Consider the following 22,748-nt stretch of genomic DNA (forward strand, 5'->3'; position numbering starts at 1 on the left):
GCAGGTGAAAGGATTAGGTTAGATTATCCAAGTGCAAACAACCAGCACAGTACTGCGTAAGGCCTCACTCTCAGTCTACATCCATGTCCATTCTCTGCCTCCCTCCTCTATCTTTGGACTGCTTCAGAACTGTCTTCACACCTGTGAAACGGGAACAGTCTTACAGGTCTTCTTTGTTGTCCTATGACTCTAAAATGAGGGTCAGAATGTGACTTCACAATGCTACTATTGTGCTTGGGAGAAAATAAAAAAGATAGAGATAGGTCTTATGACCCTAAAAAGAAGAGGGGAAGAATTTTCCTTAAGAAGAGAAATCAGAATTCTAACTGGCATAAATATATTTATAACCATGCAGAATTTACTATCTAGGCAGATTCATTCACTTCATACCCTATGTTTAAAGGTTTCATTAGGCTACCTGGAGGAACATTCAATGTATTTCTCTAGTCTGTTTACTTTGCAGAGATTATTTGGGAAGTAGTTACCGGAGGTGTTTCGAAGCACCAAGAAAGAGCCGTATTATCAGGAAAGAAAGTTATCTTGGCCTGTGACAGTACAGTAGTCTCTCATCCTCAGATTTACCTAATGGGGGAAGAGATTCTTAACTAGTTCGATTAAAATAAAATAATACAAATGAATCATGACAGAGATAAACAATAGTTTTTAGTGGTATGTTTTACTTTGTACTTGTGTTTTTACTTTACAGAGTAGAAGAAAATAGAACCAACTTTTTTTGAAGACTGATAAGGAGAGGCAATGGCACCCCACTCCAGTACTCTTGCCTGGAAAATCCCATGGACAGAGGAGCCTGGTGGGCTGCAGTCCATGGGGTCGCTAAGAGTTGGGCACGACTGAGCGACTTCACTTTCACTTTTCACTTTCATGCATTGGAGAAGGCAATGGCAACCCACTCCAGTGTTCTTGCCTGGAGAATCCCAGGGACGGCGGAGCCTGGTGGGCTGCTGTCTATGGGGTCACACAGAGTCGGAAACGACTGAAGTGACTTAGCAGCAGCAGCAGGTACTATAAACTGTTAAACTGTTTTCAGATTAATAATATAAAAATAATCATTTATGTATCAAGTACTGTGCCCTGTGTTTTGCATGTGTTGTGTCCCTTCATCCTCATATGCATAGGAAGAAACTGAGGCACAGAAAGGGACATTTGCTAAGGGTAGCCAAAACTCAAATCCAAAGACACAAAACACACTACATCTCACTACTGTACTATGTCGTCCAGAACACTTATTAAAACTTTGAGCAAAATGTCATTGGTCTCTATTGGATGAATTAAGATTATAGCTGGGTTAGATCATCCCATGTTTTATAATCCTGGAGCAGAAGTTCTTCACTGTCATCCTGGCAGATATGACCTCTAGAAACATCTGCAGATAACTTTATGACTGGCACTGCTCACAGTTGGATGATCCTAATAGAGTCACAGAATCCGTAGCATCTCCTCGAAGGGGTAATTGATATCTTCTTATTCATTTAACTCACTTCTATCTCCCCAACAATCTTTCTCCACATCATTGTTGTAAGATTCTTATTTGAATTCTCCAATAAATGATCTTATTGCCTCTGTTTTCTCATCAATAAGCTGAACCTGTGTTCCATCTCATCTCTTGTTGAAAGAAATGCAGACTTGACCCCAAATGTCCCCATAGCAAGAACTCTAACCCCCTAAACTGCCAATATTAATCTCCAGATTCACTTGCCAGGATATATCTTGTCCTCCTTCTGGGACATTTTCTCTGCCCTCTTGCTCACACCTTTCTCTATCTTCTAAGTCACTTTGATGAGTTTGTAGATTTCTCTTGCCCTGGGTATTCTCCTCCCACTCCTCAATACTGTTAAGTGATCCTTACATAGCTAAGGATTAGATATGGGACCATCATCTCTTTGACCTGGCTAATATTCATCTTGAAAACATTGGGATAATCATCATAACCCACACTTTCCTGGTTTTTGGTGAGGATAAATGAAATCATGCATTTGGAAGTGCCTTTGAAGGGTTATTAAACAAATATAAGACATCCTCATTGTTTATTTTGGGTCTTATGTATTTTCCAATGAAGGGGATGCATAATTTTTGCTTTCAGTTTTATTCTGAGACTAGCACTTAATTTTACTTCATACTCCTTTATGAATAAGAGTGCTATAGTGTGTTCTTGAAGGACACAGAAATCCTTTTTTATTTTTCAAACTAGTAAGTTTTGGATTGAGCTGCAAAGAAGCAGCTGAGGATAGCAGAATATGCTACCCCCACATATCCCACTTTGGCATAAGGATTATTTTGAGCTGAAGGCAGTTGAGAATAAGCAGATACTAGTTATGATCTTGGGTTACCCTGATGGCTCAGCAGTAGAGAATCTGTCTGCAATGCAGGACACATGGGTTCAATCCCTGAACTGGGAAGATCCTTTGGAGAAGGGAATGGCAACCCACTCCAGTATTATTGCCTGGAGAATCCCATGGACAGAGGAGCCTGTCTGGCTGCAGTCTACAGGGTTGTATAGAGTCGGGCATGACTGAAGCGACTAAGCAGCAGCAGCAACAGTAAAGATCTCTGCCCTTTTCCTGTTTACCTAAAAGCAGGACATACAGTTTTCAAGTGTCCTTCTCTACCAGGAAGAATAAAAGTTAATCACTGGAGACAACTTTTTACCCTACCAGCCAGGAGACTGCACCAGAGGTATGTATAAAACACATTTTACTAACTGGCCTTTGTCTCTGCTCTTGGAAGCCTAAAACTACTTTCCTCGGCCCTGTCATCTCTCTGAAAATTTATTGTTCTTTGATAAAGACGCTATATCAAGCCAGAGTTCTAAACTACTTCTTTGACCTCATTTTTCCCTGGGTATCTCCACTGCATACATGAGGTATATATTATAAAATTCTGCTTGCTTTTGTCTGATTAATTTATCTTTTCATATAGAGATCTCAGATAATAACTTAGAATGGTAAAAGGAAAATTATTTTATCCTCTCCTACAGAAGTGTCTCTGTCTCTGAGTGGGGTTTTCCAGGCTTTCCAGAATTGTGTGCCCACCATGTCTATCTGCCTCTTATTCCCACTAATTTTTATTATACACAGATATCCTACTCTTATTATCCTTCTGAATGTCCTCTGTACAACTCCAGAGCATGCCATCTTTGGTCTTGGTAAGTTTTCCTGTTTCCCATGTGTAAATTTTGTGACTTCTTCCTCACTAACTAAGACAACTCTACTTTCTCATCAGTGTCTGGTTTAAATTCTACCTCCACTGAAGAGACTTTTATGATGACTCCAGACATCACTGATCAGGCAACTCAATAGGATTATTTATTATTCTGTCCTGAACACTAATTGCCTGTATTACATAATGAAGTATCATATGCACATCACATAATTAAATTCAACTGTCATTTCCAGGGGAAAATTATGCCTGAAAATGCTCTTGATAGGTTTAATAGTTCATGAAAAAAATAATGTATGGAAAGTACCTGTATATATGAGGGGTTTCCCTCATAGCTCAATCAGTAAACAATCTGCCTGCAATACAGGAGACCCAGATTCAATACCTGGGTCAGGAAGATACCCTGGAGAAGGAAATGGAAACCCACATTAATATTCTTGCCTAGAGAATCCCATGGACAGAGGAGCCTGGCAGGCTACAGTCCATGGGGTTGCAAGAGTGGGACACAACTTAGCCACTAAACCACCAGCTAAAAATGGCACAGAAAGGTGACCGAAAGATAATATGGCATTGCATATTTCTAACAACAAGAAAAAGTACAAAAAGTCAATTCTCATTATTTGCAGTAGCTATGTTCTATAAAATTGCTGTGAACACTGAATTAGAAAATATTGAACCACTGCTCTAGGGGAAATACAGGGTTAGGTTCCTGTGAGCCTCTGGTCCCAAGATTTTCATCAACCCATCAATACATAACCTTATTTTATATGTATTTCTATTTAAGGTTACATTATTTCATATACATTGTTAATTCATTAATATTGAGTTCATAGCCAACAACACCATAACTCATACCTGAACAAAACTTATCTGACATATGTATTTTCTCCAGAAGGTAACTCACAACCTTCTAAAGTGTAGAAAACTACTCAGCACTCTATAACACTGTGTGTGAGGACCATCTAAAAGAGTGGAATCACCAAAAAAAAGCACAAAAATGTGAAAAACATGAAATTAAACAGATGGTGAAAAGGATATTTGTTGACAGTGTGAGAATGTAAACAATAGCATTTCCATGTTCAACCTCAGCTAGGAATGCACACATCAGACTCAAAGTTTTCCATGCTCTATGGATGTCCACAATGACCATGAAAGTGCCATGAATATCGATGGGGTTACAAATAAACTTTAGTGAGTTGATGAGTTTGAAAATGTATACTATATGAAGACTAAACATTAGATGCATGTATAAAGAAAAAAAATGGAAGGGATTGTGTAATTTCTTTAAAAATAACTTTTAGGGTCTTTTAAATTGCTATTCTTAAATAGAAAGTGAAAGTCGCTCATTCATGTCTGACTCTTTTTGACCCCATGGACTGTATAGTCCATGGAATCCTCCAGGCCAGAATACTGGATTGGGTAGCTTTTCCCTTCTCCAGGGGATCTTCCCAACCCAGGGATTGAACCCAGGTCTCCTGCATTGCAGGTGGCTTCTTTACCAGCTGAGCCACCAGGGAAATTCAAGAATACTGGAGTGGGTAGCCTATCCCTTCTCCAGCAGATCTTCCCGACCCAGGAATTGAACCAGGGTCTCCTTCATTGCAGGTGAATTCTTTACCAACCGAGCTATGAGAGAAGTCCATTCTTATACAGTCATCGATTTAATACCCAGGAGAAATGCATGTTTAAAAAGTTTAAGTCAGGCACATTAGTTTCATTAACTAAATTTCAAAAGAAGAGAAAGAAAAACCTGCTCACAGGGATTATCAGTACAATTATTTTCCAAGGTGAGATATGTCAAAGGTCAAAGTGAGCTCAGGTCTGCATTCACATCCTACTTCCACCACTTGACAACCATCTAACTTTGGCAAGCCACACAGCTAGCCAGGTTCTAGTTTCCTTACCTTTGTGTGAAGTCTTTCTCTTTGAGCTGTCCCTCAATACAGAGCACTTCCTCTCTTTATAACAGAGTTTTTGAAATTTATGGTTGATGTTTGCATCTCCAGGTATAGTGCTTCTCATGTTTAACGGGCACACAAATCCCCTGGGATTCTTGATATGATGTAGACTAATTCAGTAGGTCTGGGTAGGGCCTGAGATTCTCCATTTCCAACAAGCTCCCAGATGCTGCCGATGCTGCTGACTCATGCGCCACACTTTGTGTAGCAAAAACAGAACAGTTCCAATGACTTCTAATATCCACGATCTACTTTGCTTTGAAATATTTCCTTTCTTCCATTTTTCACTAGCCCTTATTTATTGGCAAAACTCAGAATCCTAAACCTAACAGGCTTCATGCAATTAAAGGAAGAATCACAGCCAAAAACTGCTAACAACTCTCTTGGTTTCTCTATGCTACTCTCCTCTCAGATCCACTGAGCATAGATTGTAGGTAAGTTTGAATGAAGGGCACATTTAAGATGTGTTCCTAGATAAGATAGCTGATGTGAAATCATAGCTCTCAAATGCATATTTTAACTATTAGGAAAATGGAATTGTGGAAAAACGAACAGAGAAATCTGAAGAGGAAAATAATATGAATAACAAATTAAAAATACAGTTTGCCTTTCAAATATAAATAATATCTGCCATTTATTAAGCACTTCCCATGTGCCTGGCATATCATTACATGAGTAATGAAATTCTCTAGAAATGAGTGATTGATTATCTGAGTAATTTGATAAGCTCAGGCAGCTATTGCCTTTGTTTTGTGCTGTATGACATTGTTGAATTTTTTTTTTTCATGCCTGCGAAGTGGCAGGCATTTAAATAGGAGAATGGGGAATTTTAATTTGATGTGGTTGACAAGATGTTTGATGGGGCTGTCACAATGACAGCAAATTTTCAGTGCATTTATTGAGATTACCTGTGTTGACTGAAATTCAAAAAGCAGTCAAAAAGGTTTTCATTCACACTGACCTACTTTGAGTATAAAGCGAAAGAAAAGAATAACATAACGTGGAATTATCATGATTCCTAGTAAGAAAACTCTTGTACAACTTGTATTGAGGAATGAGGAGAATCTCAAATAGAAGATGACTGGGCATATTTAAGAGATCCGAAATGGACCTCCTAAAGGAGCAAAGCCCCGGACATCAGTAGAGAGAAGGGCTGAACCTTTGGAATCTCTTAAAGTTATTATTTTGCCGAAACATATCATAAAATATGGATCTTCACTTCTCCATTTTTGTCCTGGCTGTGAAGATGTTAGTTCTTTATACTTTGACATTTCTGTTCTGAGTTTCAAACACAGAGTAGTAAACAGCAGAAGAAGGTAGGATCTGGACTTTTAAATCAAGTCAGGATATTCTGTTTGAAAAATGAGAGATCTTTGAGGGAGAGAGTTCCTGGCTAATTTATTAAAGATAAAATATACGTTTGATACATTTTTACTAAAACCTGACAAGATCCATTGTACCCTACCACTATAAGAGCATGAGCCCTAAAAGAACAAAACATAAAAGGCACAATCTTAGGACTGTCACTTTCTCTACCTGAGAAAGTATCTAGAATGGTTCTTATTAATAATACAAGAAGTAAAGTGAAGAGAAAGTCGTTCAGTCACATCCAACTCTTTGTGACCCCATGGACTTACAGCCCATGGAATTCTCCAGGCCAGAATACTGGAGTGGGTAGCCATTCCCTACTCCAGGCGATCTTCCTGACCCAGGGATCAAACCCAGGCCTCCCGCATCACAGGCGCATTCTTTACCAGCTGAGCCACAAGGGAAGCCCCAATAATATATTTAAAATTAATAACATGAAGTTCCACTGGCTTTAGAATAGATTTTATTCTCACTGACAAAGTACATATTATCTCTATCATTATATTAAAATTTATTTAGAGCATCATGGCATCTCTTTTTCTAAGACTTTTCTTACCACTGCATTAATTTATATAAACATGGTTTTTTCTCTTATCATCTGTAACAAGACCTTGAGCATAAGGGTAAGGACTATGTCATGAGTTTCTTGGGCTCGTGCAAAGTCTCATACAGAGCATGCATCAGTAATTCTATATTTTCCCCTCTGAATTGCAATTATTTCTGGGCATTAGTTTGTCTGCTAGCCTAGAAGCTCTTCAAGGAGCAAAGCACATGTTTTATTCACATTCGATCCTCTGTGGGGCACAGCACTTGGGCAGTGCTTCTTTGAACACCAAAAGCAAAAAGTGCTATTTTCCTTTCATTTATTTTTCACATCCATGTCCTTTTCTAGATTAGATCTTTGCAAGGCATTTTGTTGTGTTAAAGAGAAAATGTTTAAATTCTGATAGATAAGTGAGATAAATGACAAGTCCAAGAGTAAACAGGAAACATTCTTTTCTGCTGAAGTATCTGTTGTATATTTCAGTTACTTGAATTTTCAAGTCCATTCACTTTCATGATTGACAGATTTTTAAAAAAAGAATTAAAAATGGTTAATTGTTTTCCCTAATGAAATATTACTACCACATACTTGTCACTAGATGATATAGCCAGGAAGTCAGATTGTAGAGAAAAAATACTCATTGCTTTGAATCATAAAGTGCAGGTGTAGAGTAGATGTTATCCAAATATTATTTAGTTCCTTTTCTTTTATATTACACATAGTGGGAAATGTTTGACCAGTTTCAGAAAAGCAATAAGAACTGCAATTCATCTACTGAGTTTTGAAATCCTTTTGACTCTAAAACATAAGTTTAATTACAGTCTTTAACTTATTAAAGTATTGAGTTACTGAACAACAATTAAGTTTCTACTAAAATGTGAGAGTGTACAAACAGCGTAGTGCTGAAGATGCATGGAAGATGATGATTCTCAGTTGCTAAGTCATACCCGACTCTTTGCAAGCCCTTGGACTGCAGCATGCCAGGCTCCTCTGTTCTCACTACCACCTGGAGTTTGCTAATTGCCCTATGTGTCCTATGCTCTTCCCAGTAGCATATTGGTGGTGGGGCGGGGACTAATTTTCTGGTGTCATATCTTTTTGCCTTTTCATACTGTTCATAGGGTTCTCACAGCAAGAATACTGGAATGGGTTGCCATTTCCTCCTCCAGTGGATCATGTGTTGTCAGAATTCTTCACTATGACCTGTCCATCTTGGGTGGCCCTGCATGGCATGGCTCATAGCTTCACTGAGTTATGCAAGTACCTTTGCCATGAAAAGGTTGTGATCCATGAAGCGGGATTCATGGAAGTTTAAGACTGATTTTGCTCCCAAACTCTTCCAGTTTAATATCAATGGTAAGGGGTTTGAGAAAGGTACACTACATCTGGAGAAGGCAATGGCACCCCACTGCAGTACTCTTGCCTGGAAAATCCCATGGACAGAGGAGCCTGGTAGGCTGCAGTCCATGGGGTCACTAGGAGTTGGACACGACTGGGCGACTTCACTTTCACTTTTCACATTCATGCATTGGAGAAGGAAATGGCAACCCACTCCAGTGTTCTTGCCTGGAGAATCCCAGGGACGGGGGAGCCTGGTGGGCTGCAGTCTCTGGGTCGCACAGAGTCGGACACAACTGAAGTGACTTAGCAGCAGCAGCAGCAACACTACATCTGCTTTACAACATGCAGTAAGATTTAGGTCACAAAAGAGCAGCGAGTTTCAAACAGAAAATAAGTTCATCTGCAGGAAAGACTGGCTCCAGAGAATGTTAGAGTTGCTGGGATTCTAGACTATCTTGGATATTTCATGATAGAGCTACAACTTCAATACATTGGGATTTGAATGTAGAGGGAACATCAGTCAAATTCTATTTCCTTCTTATATCTTGTCCCCATTTTCTCCTTTCTATTTTCCCTGTTTCCTTCCTAGTGTACCAACTTGTCATCATATCTCCTTCCATTGATAACCCTTATATTTTAGATAAATTTTCTCATACTTTCCAAGTTTTAGAATTCAGAGTCATGCTCACGTCTTTTGCTAAGAATTCCGAATGTCTTCAGTTTAACCTTTAAAGCCTCTTTTGATAATATCTTTGAACAAAATGCCTTTAATCTAGAAGTTATACATGCAACTAAAATGCCAATGGATGGTCTTTCCAAGAAACCTTTGAACCTTCTGAAATTACATACAAAATTTGTATGAATTTTTCTGTGATTAGTGTCCATGGCTTTTGTAAAATGCTCAAAAGGAGTCCTTGTTTTACTGCACTGGAAATTCTATTGCTTCTAGACCACTGAGAATAATGGTCTAATAATGTTTTAATGCTGTGAGAATATATTTTTTTTAATGCTGTGAAAAAGCAGCATTTAAGGTTTGCAAATTTCCTGAAGGTATTTAGTTGGTGACCCAAAAGAGGCACCATATAAGCACTCCTTTTATAAAGCTTTCACTAGTGAACAACTCCCTATCCCTTACCAGAATTTCAGCATTGAGTGAAAAGTCTAACTTCCCCAAATTGTTATGCTTTCTGTACCTCCTTTGTCTTTCTCAGGCTTAAGAGAACCTTCTGTTGACTTAAATCAGAGTCACGTTCAGAGGTGTGATCATTGCTGACTTGACACTGCCACTTGGGAGTTGCCAGGACAGTTGCAAACTTCCAGGGCTGGAAGAGGTAAGGTCCACGGTAATTCATGTGTGTAGGTGACAGAGAGAGATAGAGAAGAACAGAGACGTACAGAGAGAGAGGCAGACAGAGAGAGATACAATCTCAAATGACATTCTCATCAGACTTCTCAAACAGGGGACCATGCAAATAAGCATAACGGAGTGAGAGATCTAGTGGGGCCATTGGTAAACAAGAGGGAGGTCTAGCAGCTGCTTCTTCATTTCCACTGATCTCAATGATTGGACAAGAGATTAATGTTAAGTTACATAATTTCTGTGAAAAGCTGAGAGTATGAATTTGTGTGTGAAATTTTCTAAGATGTGTGCCTTGACAACTAATTAGAAACATTTAAAAGAACAAAGATAAGACATACCTTAGCTAATGCAAACTCTACAGGCCCAGGTTTATGAAATTTCGGGTAAAGTTAATCCTTTCAATTATTTTCTTCAACCATACTTGTAGTAAGTTTGGCTATTTAGTATCCCCGGCAAGCACCATGAGATTCCTTATTTTGTGGCTTATTCTCATAAAGTTTCCTCAGTTAATAATTCATCATCTTCCCTTACCCATATCTTTACTCTACCAAGCCCAAGTAATTTACCTTCATGAGAGAAATTTTCCTTCTAGAACCAATAAATATGCTGTTTTTACCACATCCATGACAAAGTGTCATGTATTTGCCAATAAGTTTTTTTTTGATGTGGCTGTTATTTTTCTATGTTCATGTATTTGTCTCATCTCTCTTCATTATTCATTTATTCACCCTACAAACACCTGTTCCCCACTTTGTATTATTGTATTTGGCACTGAAGATGAAACAGGGAATCATATGCTTTCTGCTCTTCCAGAACTCATCATAAATGTATGTCTAATATCCTGATATTTCATCAGAGGATTATTATAAACTATAGGGAGAGTGGAATTCTCAGGCTTTTTGTACTGACCTACATTATTAACTGACTGGTTGTGTCTCCTCAAAGTTCCTGTGTTGAAGCTCTAACCCCAATGTAATGGTATTAGGAGGTGGGGCCTTTGGAAAGTCATTAGGTTGTGATGAGGACATGACCCTCTCTGGTCTATGATATTTTGTTATAAGAGCCTGGGTTAACTAAGACAAACAGTATGTAGAGACTAATTTTTTATACATGGTGGATACTCAGAAATATTTACTGTTTGGCTATTCTTTTTCACATGTAATCATTATAACTTATTAACAATATATTCTTGCATTTCACAATATGAACGTTATTGCCACTGGGTATCTGTGTAGGGAACCAGGGACCAGTGATGATTTGTTCATTTGCCTACATTGCCACCATCCATGTAGAATATTCTTAGTGATTCAAAAGAAGCACATAGTTCTGCTGTGAAGTCGATTTTCAATCATTTTTTATTTGCATTTATTTGGGAGAGCTCTTGCAATGCCTTTCATAGTTTGTCATTTGTGAAAGAAGCCTTTGTTAGCCTAAAATGTAGCTGTAACAATTATTTCTCAAAAAAAAAGAAAAAAGAAAAAAAACCCTCAACACAAGGCTTTTAAACCTTATTTGATTACCTCAAAAATTTTCCCAAAGAGTGAATATGGACTGAAATCCACTTTTCAAAAAAAAAGATCAACCATTGTTTCTTATAATCTTAGTCAGTGAGAGTCGAACAATAGCATCTCCATTTGAAAGAGACTTTTGCTACAAGGTTGAAATTAACTTTAACTTCTTTTTAAATGGTTCAAAAATAACTCGGCATAGTGGTTATCTTAGAGGTGAGAATTATCTGTTTTATTAGCTCTCTTAGGCTGTATTTCACAGAAAAATTCTCATGACTCACTAATGTATTTCAAACCATTGTTTGGAAAGCACGGGATAAGAATTGCAATGATAACAGCTAAAATATATGAGGACATTGAAAACTGAGGTCCTCATTATTATAGCATGTTGGTTATCTGTATCTCATTCAAACAGCATATTTTAAAAGTGTCACATTGACATCCAAACAAGAAAGAACAATTTGAAGAGTTTCAGACATTACATACTGTTTAAACCTATTTTGATAATGTTTTATATTCACAGACATTGAAAAGATAACCTAAGGAACAGAAAAGGGATAAAAGTGTGCATAAAGGTAGTCAGTGCTTGATAGGTATATAGCTTAGGGCATTGACCTGAGTTCAAATAATAAAAACCTGTGTGTGTGTGTTTGTGTGTGTGTGTGTTTTGTCACTCAGTCACGTCTGACTCTTTGTGACCCCATGGACTTCAGCCCACCAGGCTCCTCTGTCCATGGGGATTCTCGAGGCAAGATTACTGGAGTGGATTGCCATGCCTTCCTCTAGGGGATCTTCCCAACCCAGGGATTGAACCCAGGTCTCCAACCCAGGTCTCCCACATTGCAGGCAGATTCTTTATCATCTGAGTCACCAAGGAAGCCCAAAAACCTACCTAGATCATCTGAATTTCTTTCCGACTGTTTAGAGGTTAGCTAGGTAATAAAGAGGAAAGAACAAAACTTCCAGTGTCCAATCAAGAAGCATAACTTGGAGCAGTAGGTGTTGAGTCTAAAGACTGGTGTCCTTAGACAATAGAGAAAGAAGAAACCAAACTGGACAAGAAGGAAATGGATCCTCATTGCTCAGAATCCTATCTCTTTTACAAGTTATGGACACAAAGGAAGATAAATCTGTGAATGTTCAGAAATTAAATAGGTAACACATCAGAGTCATTAGGGTCAATCTCTAGAGTGGACCCATATGGGTTTCTAACACTGCTGCATAGGATATTAGTTTTGTCCATGGGCATAGGGCTTCCCTGGTAGTCCAGAAGGGAAAGAATATGCCCGCAGTATGGCAGACCTGGGTTTGATCCCTAAGTCAAGATGATCCCCTGGAGAAGGGAATGGTTACCCACTCCGGTATTCTTGCCTGGAGAATTCCAAGGACAGAGGAGCCTGGCAGTCCTTGGGGTAGCAAAGAGTTGCAACATGACTTTGACAACCCTTCCTTGGGCTTCCCAGATGGTACTATGGTAAACAACTTGCAGGCTGATGCAGGAGACTTTAGCAAAGTAGGTTCTTTTCCTGAGTCAGGAAGGTCCCCTGTAGGAGGGCATAGCAACCTGGCCTATTGGGCTACAATGCATAGGGTTGCAATGAGTCGGACAAGACTGAAGCAACTTAGCATACATAGCACTTCTTTGTAACTCATTTCATCACCTGTAAATCGGAGAATAATGGTACCTGCCACATAACACTACGGGTATTAAACAAAATACCAAAGAGTTGAACACAATGCCTGGCATTTTCCAAGCCCTCATGGAATCCAATCATAATGCCCAATTATATTACTAATTAAATATATACAAAGGATTTTATCCATCTTTTGATAGTCAGTAAACCCCCCAATTTTTTTTTTTTCTGTAGCAAACTCTTTTCCTACCACTATCTATATGGATAACACCATCTATGTGGAGGGCCTGGGTTTATCAGAAGCTGGGAGAGTGGCATGAAACAGATTCTCTCTCACAGCTCTAAGAAGCAACCACCCTGCTGATAGATCAACCTGCTTCCAGAACCACAAGACAATAAATCTCTATTGTTTAAACTACCCAGTTTGTGAAACTTTGGAATGTCGTTGTGGCAGCTCTAGCAAAATTATGCATCATCTGTTCCACAATAAAAGTTGTGTTTTAAATTCTGGAGTGAGTAAACAAATCCTGCTACTCGATTAGAGCCAGGAGAGTAAGTTATGCCAGTCTTACATCAGTTTTTTTATCTGCCATTCAGCGATGTACCCCCTGTTCTTTCAACCAATGCTTATTGAGTAATATCTTCATCCATATTCTTTATATTGTGTCATAGAAAGTATGATAAATACCACTGAGCAGGAAATGCCAACCTCCGATTTTAATATGTAGTAATTCTTAGGGAGACACGGAACAATTACCTGAAACTAATTTATTTTCCTAAATGAAATTTCATATATTCCACCAAAAGGTAATGATTTCACTTTTAAGTACTTACTGAGGGACAAGAGGACCAAAAAGGCCAGATAAGCTATGTTAACTTAAATCACAAAATAAAGTAGATACCTGTGGGAGAGAAAATACAGTTTCTGATTATTTTAGAGTGCTTGGGAAAATGAAGGGAAGAGAAAATGAAAAAGGTTTTATTTATTTATTTTTTGTTTTGTTTTGTCCAGATTTTCTCTGAATAACTCCTGGATATATAATAAACAGTGATAGTAAAAGAGATATTAAACTTTTATGGACTTATCCTGTGAGTTAAGAATACCCTCCTCCTTTTATCTCCTGCTGCTGCTGCTGCTAAGTCGCTTCAGTCGTGTCCGACTCTGTGCGACCCCATAGACAGCAGCCCACCAGGCTCCCCCTTCCCTGGGATTCTCCAGGCAAGAATACTGGAGTGGGTGGCCATGCCCTCCTCCAGGGGATCTTCCCCACCCAAGGATTAAACCTGAGTCTCTTATGTCTCCTGCATTGGCAGGTGGGTTCTTTACCATTAGCGCCACCAGGGGAGCCCCAGTATTCAGGTATGATGTTCTTATTCACATGATCCTTGAGTCTATAGTAATGTGAAATATATTTAATTTTCATACAAACTGAACACATGTATCCAGATGTCGTGTCAAGGAAACTACTCTGAGTTAAATTTCTTCAAGTTTAAAGAGTCATACTACCATCTCAGAATTAGAAAACTATAATTGAATAGAAGCTTGGACATAATTAATTCTTAAGCCATAAAATTTTTCACTTTCCATTTCAAAGATTGTCACTAAAATAGTAAGTTTTTTTCCTTTCTTGCTAATCCAACAATTTCATACTGACAGCCTGTCATCATGGGAATTTACTATCACATTACAGCTTTACACACTTTAATACAAATATTTCCAAGCCAAAATTAGATACACTGACAAGAAATATGGCTTTTAATGATTTACGTTTCTGCTTTGGAAAAAGAACAGTTCTCTTAAATATATCATACTGTCAAGTGGCTTCTGAACTTTTTGTTGAAGCATTCAAATGGACTGCTTTATGATTTCTGATCAATAAAAATAGTTCTTTGACATTTTTATATCACTCTCCCCACAAAAATGAAAGAATACTACAATATTTGGTCATAGCAATTAACAGTATGTGAATTGGAAACTGGTAGACCAGGGTGTAAATCTTGGATTTTCTGTTAACTAGCTCTGTGATTCGGAGAAGGCAATGGCACCCCACTCCAGTACTCTTGCCTGGCAAATCCCATGGACAGAGGAGCCTGGTGGACTGCAGTCCATGGGGTCGCTGAGAATCGGACACGACTGAGCGACTTCACTTTCACTTTTCACTTTCATGCATTGGAGAAGGAAATGGCAACCCACTCCAGCGTTCTTGCCTGGAGAATCCCAGGGACGGCGGAGCCTGGTGGGCTGCCGTCTATGGGGTCGCACAGAGTCAGACACGACTTAAGTGACTTAGCAGTAGCAGCAGCTCTGTGGTTTAGGTCCATGGTTTACCTTCTTATGCTCTAGCTGTTTCAGCTCTAAAATGGGGTCCTGGAAGAGTTTAAAAAGAATAAATAATACAATCCATGGGAAACTAAGATGAAGAGTTCAATAATTGTTGAACTATGGGTTCAATAATTGAAAATATGGGTTGAAAATATGGGTTCAATAATTGTTATTTGAGGTTATGATCATTACTTATTGAGTACTACTGAAGAGCCAGGTACTGGGCTAGAGTGTGAGGCTATAAAGATGAAGAATTCACACTTCTCTTGAGACCCTCACAAATTATGTTGTGAAGCAAAAAAGAGGGGGCATACGTGAAAGCACATGGAAAAATAGGAAACTCAACATAAATGAAAAAATTATTTGTCAATATAAGTGATTACCAATGCCCTCAGGAATAACTTAATGCCCAAATGTGGGTCATCAGCTCACTTATGGTAGCCTGGATGGGAGGGGAGTTTGGGGGAGAACAGATACATGGCTGAGTCCTTTTGTTGTTCACCTGAAATTACCATAACAATTGTTAATCAGCTATACTCCAGTATAAAATAAAAAGATTTTACAAATGTTATGGCTTTTGTGTTAAAAAAACATACTGCCAATAGTTTAATCTTAAATACATTGAGCTCTTGCTCATTAATTCAATAGTGCATTCAATTCATGCACTTAGCAAACATTTACAAGTGTCCACTCTATTCTGGGCGCTCACTTTCTGGCCTTTATGTTTTTATAGCAGCCTCATGTTTTTCTTTTGGAGCACATAGTCACATATTTCTTCCCTTTTAATGGCAGTTTACTCCTTATTTCATGTTTGACCTTCTGGGGAGGGTTTATGAGGCATTCTGAGCAGAATGGTCTGTCGGTAACTTACAAATACTTTTCAAAAGATTAAGCTTCCCAAAGTCATCAAAGCACCAGTTCTAACTGAAGAGGCTGCCATGAAAATGAATATAGGACATGGTTTTGGCTAGGCTTGGGAAAACAACCACTTGAGAGCCTAGATTTTGATAAATAATGACATCAAGATCTATTGGAATTGCTCTCAAATATTTCATACACATGGTAAGACCCATCATCCATTGAAATTGGTTTGATTTACAGCTCAAGATAACAGAGTTTCTCATGTTTAAATGCTAAAACACCTTATTTAAAATTTTAATTCACTACTAATCAATTTTCTTAATGCGCCACTAAAGAAAATTTCTTCCCAATTTCAACAAGTGTGAGTAACACAACCATATTATCTTTCCAACTTACTGACTGTACAATATTGTGAAAGTTAAAGTATAATGGAAAGGTTTAATGTTACCACTGAAATGAGAAATTATATGTTTGTATTATTTGTAAAATCTCTATAATTCAAAATTTTAATTTTTTTAAAAAGTAAATGCAAACATCAAATGAGTTAAAGTAGATTTTATAATTTACTGTTTTAAAATAATATTAAAATGTAAATATAGATGAGATCTTTTTAGCATGACCCTGGAATAATAATAATAGTATATTTCAATATTTGTGACTTTCAGCATTTAGAAAGTCCCTACTTGCCAAGGTGCTTAAGAATACGGAAGGAAAATAGTATAATTTAGGAAAAATACATTAAAAGTTAATAATTAAAAATCTTTTCACTTTTATAGGATCTATAGGTTAGAAGAACCCTATTCTTGGCTTCATTTATTGTTTCTGTGGGTTGCTTATAGGATAAACTATAATGAAGGGGAACATCCAAGAATTCATTTTATTGTGGACAACTCTAATGGTCCCAAGATTTTTCCTTCTGCTGAGCAGAAACTTATCTGTAGCTTCCATTCATTAAATTTTAGTCTTCATTTTGATGCTAAAGGAAAGAATCCTATTTTCCTTGTGCTTCTTAGTCCTTTAGCCACTGGAAGGCAGATACTTAGTCCCACTTTTCTCCTTTTCAGCATAAACACTCAATTTCATCAACTTTTCTTTGTTAAACATGGTTGTGACTCATTATCTATGTGCATCTCCTCTGAACATGGCCTAGTTTGATTTTTCTCAAAATTTTTTCATAATATGGCTCATCAGTATAATTTATCAAGCTTTATTTCCTATAGTTTTCATTATGAAAGAGGGGGCTTTGGTTGTTGTTCAGGTAAAGAGAAACATTTTTAATGTTAAATTTATTAAATGTTAATATTTTATATTAAAATATAAATTATTTGTTAAAATATTTAAAATGTGATAGTATATATACAGGAAGTTCTCTGGCTGTTCTAACAGGCTCTCATCTTCACCCTATCCTGTCACCATCCTTCATGTAAATGATGCTAAGAATTGAATACATTGCTCTGAATGTAATTTGATCAGCAAAGAACTGAGCAGAACTGACAGCTACTTCCTTCTGTACCCAACTTCTCTCCATAGCCTCTGGCACAATTCCTGTCCATGTCACAGTTATCTCTCTGGACAACCTGCACAAGCTCTTGTCTGGTCATCTCTTCCGCTCATGGTGGCGGTGGTGGTTTAGTCGATAAGTCATGTCAGATCCTTGTGACTCCATGGACTATAGCTCCCCAGTCTCCTCTGTCTATGGGATTTCCCAGGCAAGAATACTGGAGAGGGTTGCCATTTCCTATTCCAGGGGATCTTCCCAGCCCAGGAATCGAAGTCACATCTCTTGCATCTCCTGCATTGGCAGGAGGGTTCTTTAGCACTAGTGCCACCTGGGAAGCCCCCTTCCCTTCATACATGCCTACAATTTGCTCCCCGCTAGGTAGCCAAAGGACTCTTTTGAAAGCATAAAATAGATAAAGTCATCATCTGTTTGAAACACTCAAGAGACTTTCCATTTTAGTAGAATGAAATCTAACTCCTTGCTCTCTGTTGTCTACATAATCTCACCTAGCTCAGTCTCTGTCCACCATTTTCAGTGCTCTGGTCTAGTTATATTTTCCTCATGTCTCGATTAGGCCAAGCTGATTCTACCTCAGGGCATTTGCACTGCCTGTTCTCACATGGAATCTCTTTCACCACAAATTTGGATTGTTGCCTCCTTGCCATTCAGGTCTTAGTTTACATGTGCCCTCCTCAGGAGGCTTTCCTTGGCCACTGAACACAGAATAGCTTCCCTCATTACTTTCTATCATGTCACCCTATGTTAATGCTATAAATCTTGCCACCATTCACATATTATTATTTGTTTGTTTACTGTCTATTTCTCTATGAATAAGACCCATGATAGCAGGAATCCTAGCTTCCCAGGTGGCAGTAGTGGTAAAAAGCCCGCCTGGCAATGCAGGAGACCCAAGAGACATGGGTTCAATCCCTGTGTCGGGAAGATCCCCTGAAGAAGGAAATGCCAACCCACTTCAGTATTCTTTCCTGGAGAATGGATAAGGCTCCATGCACAGAGGAGCCTGGTGGGCTACAGCCCATGGAGTCACAAAGAGTCAGACACAACTGAAGTGACTTAGCACACATATATAGCAAACAGCAGGAATCTTAATCATTTTATTCCCAGCAATTCTTGGTACATAAGTATTGTTGAAGGGATTCATGTATGACTAAAGGATAGCAGATTTATGGCTGTGGATAAATCAAGTGTTTAAGTTCTAAGAGTCTGAGCCTGGGTTTGCATTGCTGATCCACACTTATTAGAGGTGAGACACGGAATAAACAACTTAACATTTCTGTGTCTGAAGTTATATATCCAAAAAATTGAAGATAAAAATGCTATTTTCCTCTTAAGTTTATTGCAAGGATTAAATAAACTGACTTTGTGTGAAATGCATATATAACTACTATATATATTTAATAATTAATAGTAATACAGCCTAATTTTTAGTGTTTGACAGCTATGTTGCTGTTCATGTTATATTTGAAATATAATATAAAATTCTATGAGTCTTTTTGGTGTTGTTGTTGTTCAGTCACTCAGTCATGTCTGACTCTTTGAGACCCCATGGACTGTAGCCCACTAGGCTCCTCTGTTCATGGGATTTCCTAGATTGCCATTTCCTCCTCCAGGGTATCTTCCCAACCCAGGGATCAAAATTGTGTCTCCTGCATTGGCAGGAATATTCTTTACCACTGAGCCACCAGGGAAGCCCCCCTTTTTCTGTGTACTGCTGTGTAATATCATCTCTACCTTTCTGGGATCATGCTGTTGCCTTTTGGGGGCCAATATGCGAGATCGGCCCTGGGTGTTCTTTGGAAGGAATGATGCTAAAGCTGAAACTCCAGTACTTTGGCCACCTCATGCAAAGAGTTGACTTATTGGAAAAGACTCTGATGGTGGGAGGGATTGGGGCCAGGAGGAAAAGGGGACGACAGAGGATGAGATAGCTGGATGGTATCACCGACTTGATGGACGTGAGTTTGAGTGAACTCCGGGAGCTGGTGATGGACAGGGAGGCCTGGCGTGCTGCAATTCATGGGGTCGCAAAGAGTTAGACACGACTGAGCGACTGAACCGATAGGATTTTATATGATTGGCTTTATTTTGTCTTTTTATGTTATATGAACCTGTTGAATGGAGAAGGAAATAGCAACCTACTCCAGTATTCTTGCCTGGAAAATTCTGTGGACAAAGGAGCCTGTGGGATTCTGGTCTATGAGGATGCAAGGAGTTGGATATGACTGAAAACTGTTGAAAATGCTGACTTCAATTTTGTTATTCATTAAATGTCATTTTGGATATTTGGAACCAGGGCCTTCATCTAAAATCCAAGATACTCAATACCCTTTTGCAGTTTTCTTTCTCTTATCCCTAGCAGAGCCCTGTGAATGCCTCACCTGGGTCTGCAAAGTATGTACCATGTTGGAGGAAGGACAAGGGCTACAAGGAATTGGGCCAGAAGCAGACAAATGAAGCAATAAGGACACCTCAGCTGGCAAGGATCAGGCTTATGGGAAAGAGATGTGGAAAAATGAAACAGAGTTACTTAGCAACTTTTTTTTTTTAATGTCTCATTTTGAAATATTTGTAAATTCATAGGAAGTTGCAAAGATAATGCAAAGAGTATCCTCCCCCAGTTTTCCTCTTGATAAGGACTTTCACAGAGCACATTTGTTTAACTTTGATGAAGTTTATTTGCTGGTTATTTTTCTTTTTATGGATCATATCTAAGAACTTGTAGGTTTTAAAGATTTTCTCCAATGCTGACTCCTAAGAGTTTCATGTTTTACTTTTAAATCTATAGTCTATTTTAAATTAATTTTTTAAGATGTGAAGTTTATGCTGAGGTTCTTTCTCCTTGCCATTTTTTTTTTGCTTTTGCTTATTGTTGTGTGATTTCTCCAATATATTTGAAGAGATGATTCTTTCTCTATAAAAATTGCTTTTGCCCTTTTGTGAAAAATCACTTGAGTATAGGTCTATTTTGGGGTTCTTTATTCTGTTACATTGATTTGTGTGTCTATCTTTCTGCCTGTACCACAGATTCTTGATTACTGCTACTATAAATCTTGATGTCAGGTAGAAAGATTGCAGCTACTTTACTCTTCTTTTGCAAAATGATCTTAGCCATTGTAGTTTCTTTAGTTTCCTATATAAACTTTAGAATGATCTTGCCTATGTGTACAAATATCTTGCTAGTATTTTAATAGAAATTGTGTTAAGCCTATATCAATTTGGAAAGAACTGACATTTTTGCTATGTTGAGTCCTGCCAGTTTACATGTTTCTCCATTTGTTTAGATCTTAGTTTCTTTTATCAGCATTTTTTTAGTTGTAGAGCCAAGTGGCACAGGGTGCCCAGGTTCCCTGTGTTATCTCCACTGTTCCTGTTCGAGTTGGGGATTTCTGCTGGGCCTTCTGTAACATCACCCTGGTGTGTTGGGGTGACTTGTTATAGCCAGGTTAGTAGAAATCTAGACTGTCCACTAGTCTTTTGCTGTCAGGACTGGGAATAGGGTCATAGTGGTTTTGGTGATGTTTGGCTGGAGTAGAACTATTATCTGAAATTCTGTTTTGCTTGGGTGCCCTGTCCTGGTCCTTTGGATAAAGGGAGCAAGCTTTGCTTTGGGATTCTTTTGTCTGCACCTATTGGTGGTTCCAAGTTGCTGGGTTCCTCACTTACCTGTGGTCCTGGGTTGCTTTCTACTCTACATCTATTAGAACATCTTACTTTTGTTTTATAGATATATAAAATCTTCCAGAGTTTTTAGCTATACCTAGCAGGAGGAATCGGAGAAGGCAATGGCAACCCACTCCAGTACTCTTGCCTGGAAAATCCCATGGATGGAGGAGCCTGGTGGGCTGCAGTCCATGGGGTCGCTAAGAGTTGGATATGACTGAGCGACTTCACTTTCACTTTTCACTTTCATGCATTGGAGAAGGAAATGGCAACCCACTCCAGTGTTCTTGCCTGGAGAATCCCAGGGATGGGGGAGCCTGGTGGGCTGCTGTTTATGGGGTCGCACAGAGTCGGACACGACTGAAGCGACTTAGTGGCAGCAGCAGCAGCAGCAGCAGGAGGAATAGGGGAAAGTACAGGTAATCCATCTCTTTGGAAACAGAACTTAGAAATTATAGAACAAATATTACCTCTCTGCAATATGTGCTTCTGTTCTCTGCTTTACTAGGTTATTAGAAAAGGCTGGTATTAACCCCACTGCGCTTCTGAGGACATGGGACAAAAAAATACCCTATCCAGTTGCATCTTGTCAGTTTGTGTGTGTCCTTAAAATGTGCACAGTTTTAAAGACTGAACTTTCTTCATGTGAATACAATAGTCATGGTTATTAAAAATCATGGAAATGCTTGGGTTATACTGAATCCAGGTAGAAGTTAGAAAATATGCTAAGTTTGGTTTTACTGACCATATAGCAATATTGCATGAAAATATGCCAGTTGGAGTCATGTTCCTGAGTTCTGACAGAATATTTAAGAGCCCTGGTTCTCCTAATGTCTTGCTATTTTTCTTAGGACTATGGCACTTGATTTTTCTGGATGTTAGTTTACAAACCTGCTCATGAGAGAGGTGATATATATATGTGTGTGTGTGTGTTTGTATGTGTATGTATATACTTGTGGCTGATGGGTGTGTTGTAAAGCAAAAACCAACACAATATTGTAAAGCCATTATCCTCTCCAATTAAAAATTTAAAAAGGAGGGAACACGTGTACGCCCGTGGCAGATTCATGTTGATGTGTGGCAGAACCAATACAATATTGTAAAGTAATTAGCCTCCAATTAAAATAAATAAATTTAAATTTTTTTAAAAAGTGCTGATAACACCTTCTTTGCTTATTTCTCAAGGTTATTGTAAAGATCTAACAAGATAACATATATGCAAATATTTTATAAATTTTTAAGCTATTTATAAATATAAAATGTTATTTTCATTTTCATCATTATTACTCAAATGGCTGTAAATATTCTCCTTATCCAGCAGAATGGAAAGCAATAAAAAGTATGCTTTAGGAAGGAAATATGAGCAATCACAAGTACAGGCAATGTACATATAATATATTCAATAAATTTGAGTTTATTTTGTAAGAATATGATATATACACAAAGATATAAAGAATTACATGTAATTATATAAAACAATGAAATTAGTTAT

Source organism: Bubalus kerabau, chromosome 7 (genome assembly GCF_029407905.1).
Source record: "Bubalus kerabau isolate K-KA32 ecotype Philippines breed swamp buffalo chromosome 7, PCC_UOA_SB_1v2, whole genome shotgun sequence".
Lineage (NCBI taxonomy): Eukaryota > Metazoa > Chordata > Mammalia > Artiodactyla > Bovidae > Bubalus > Bubalus kerabau.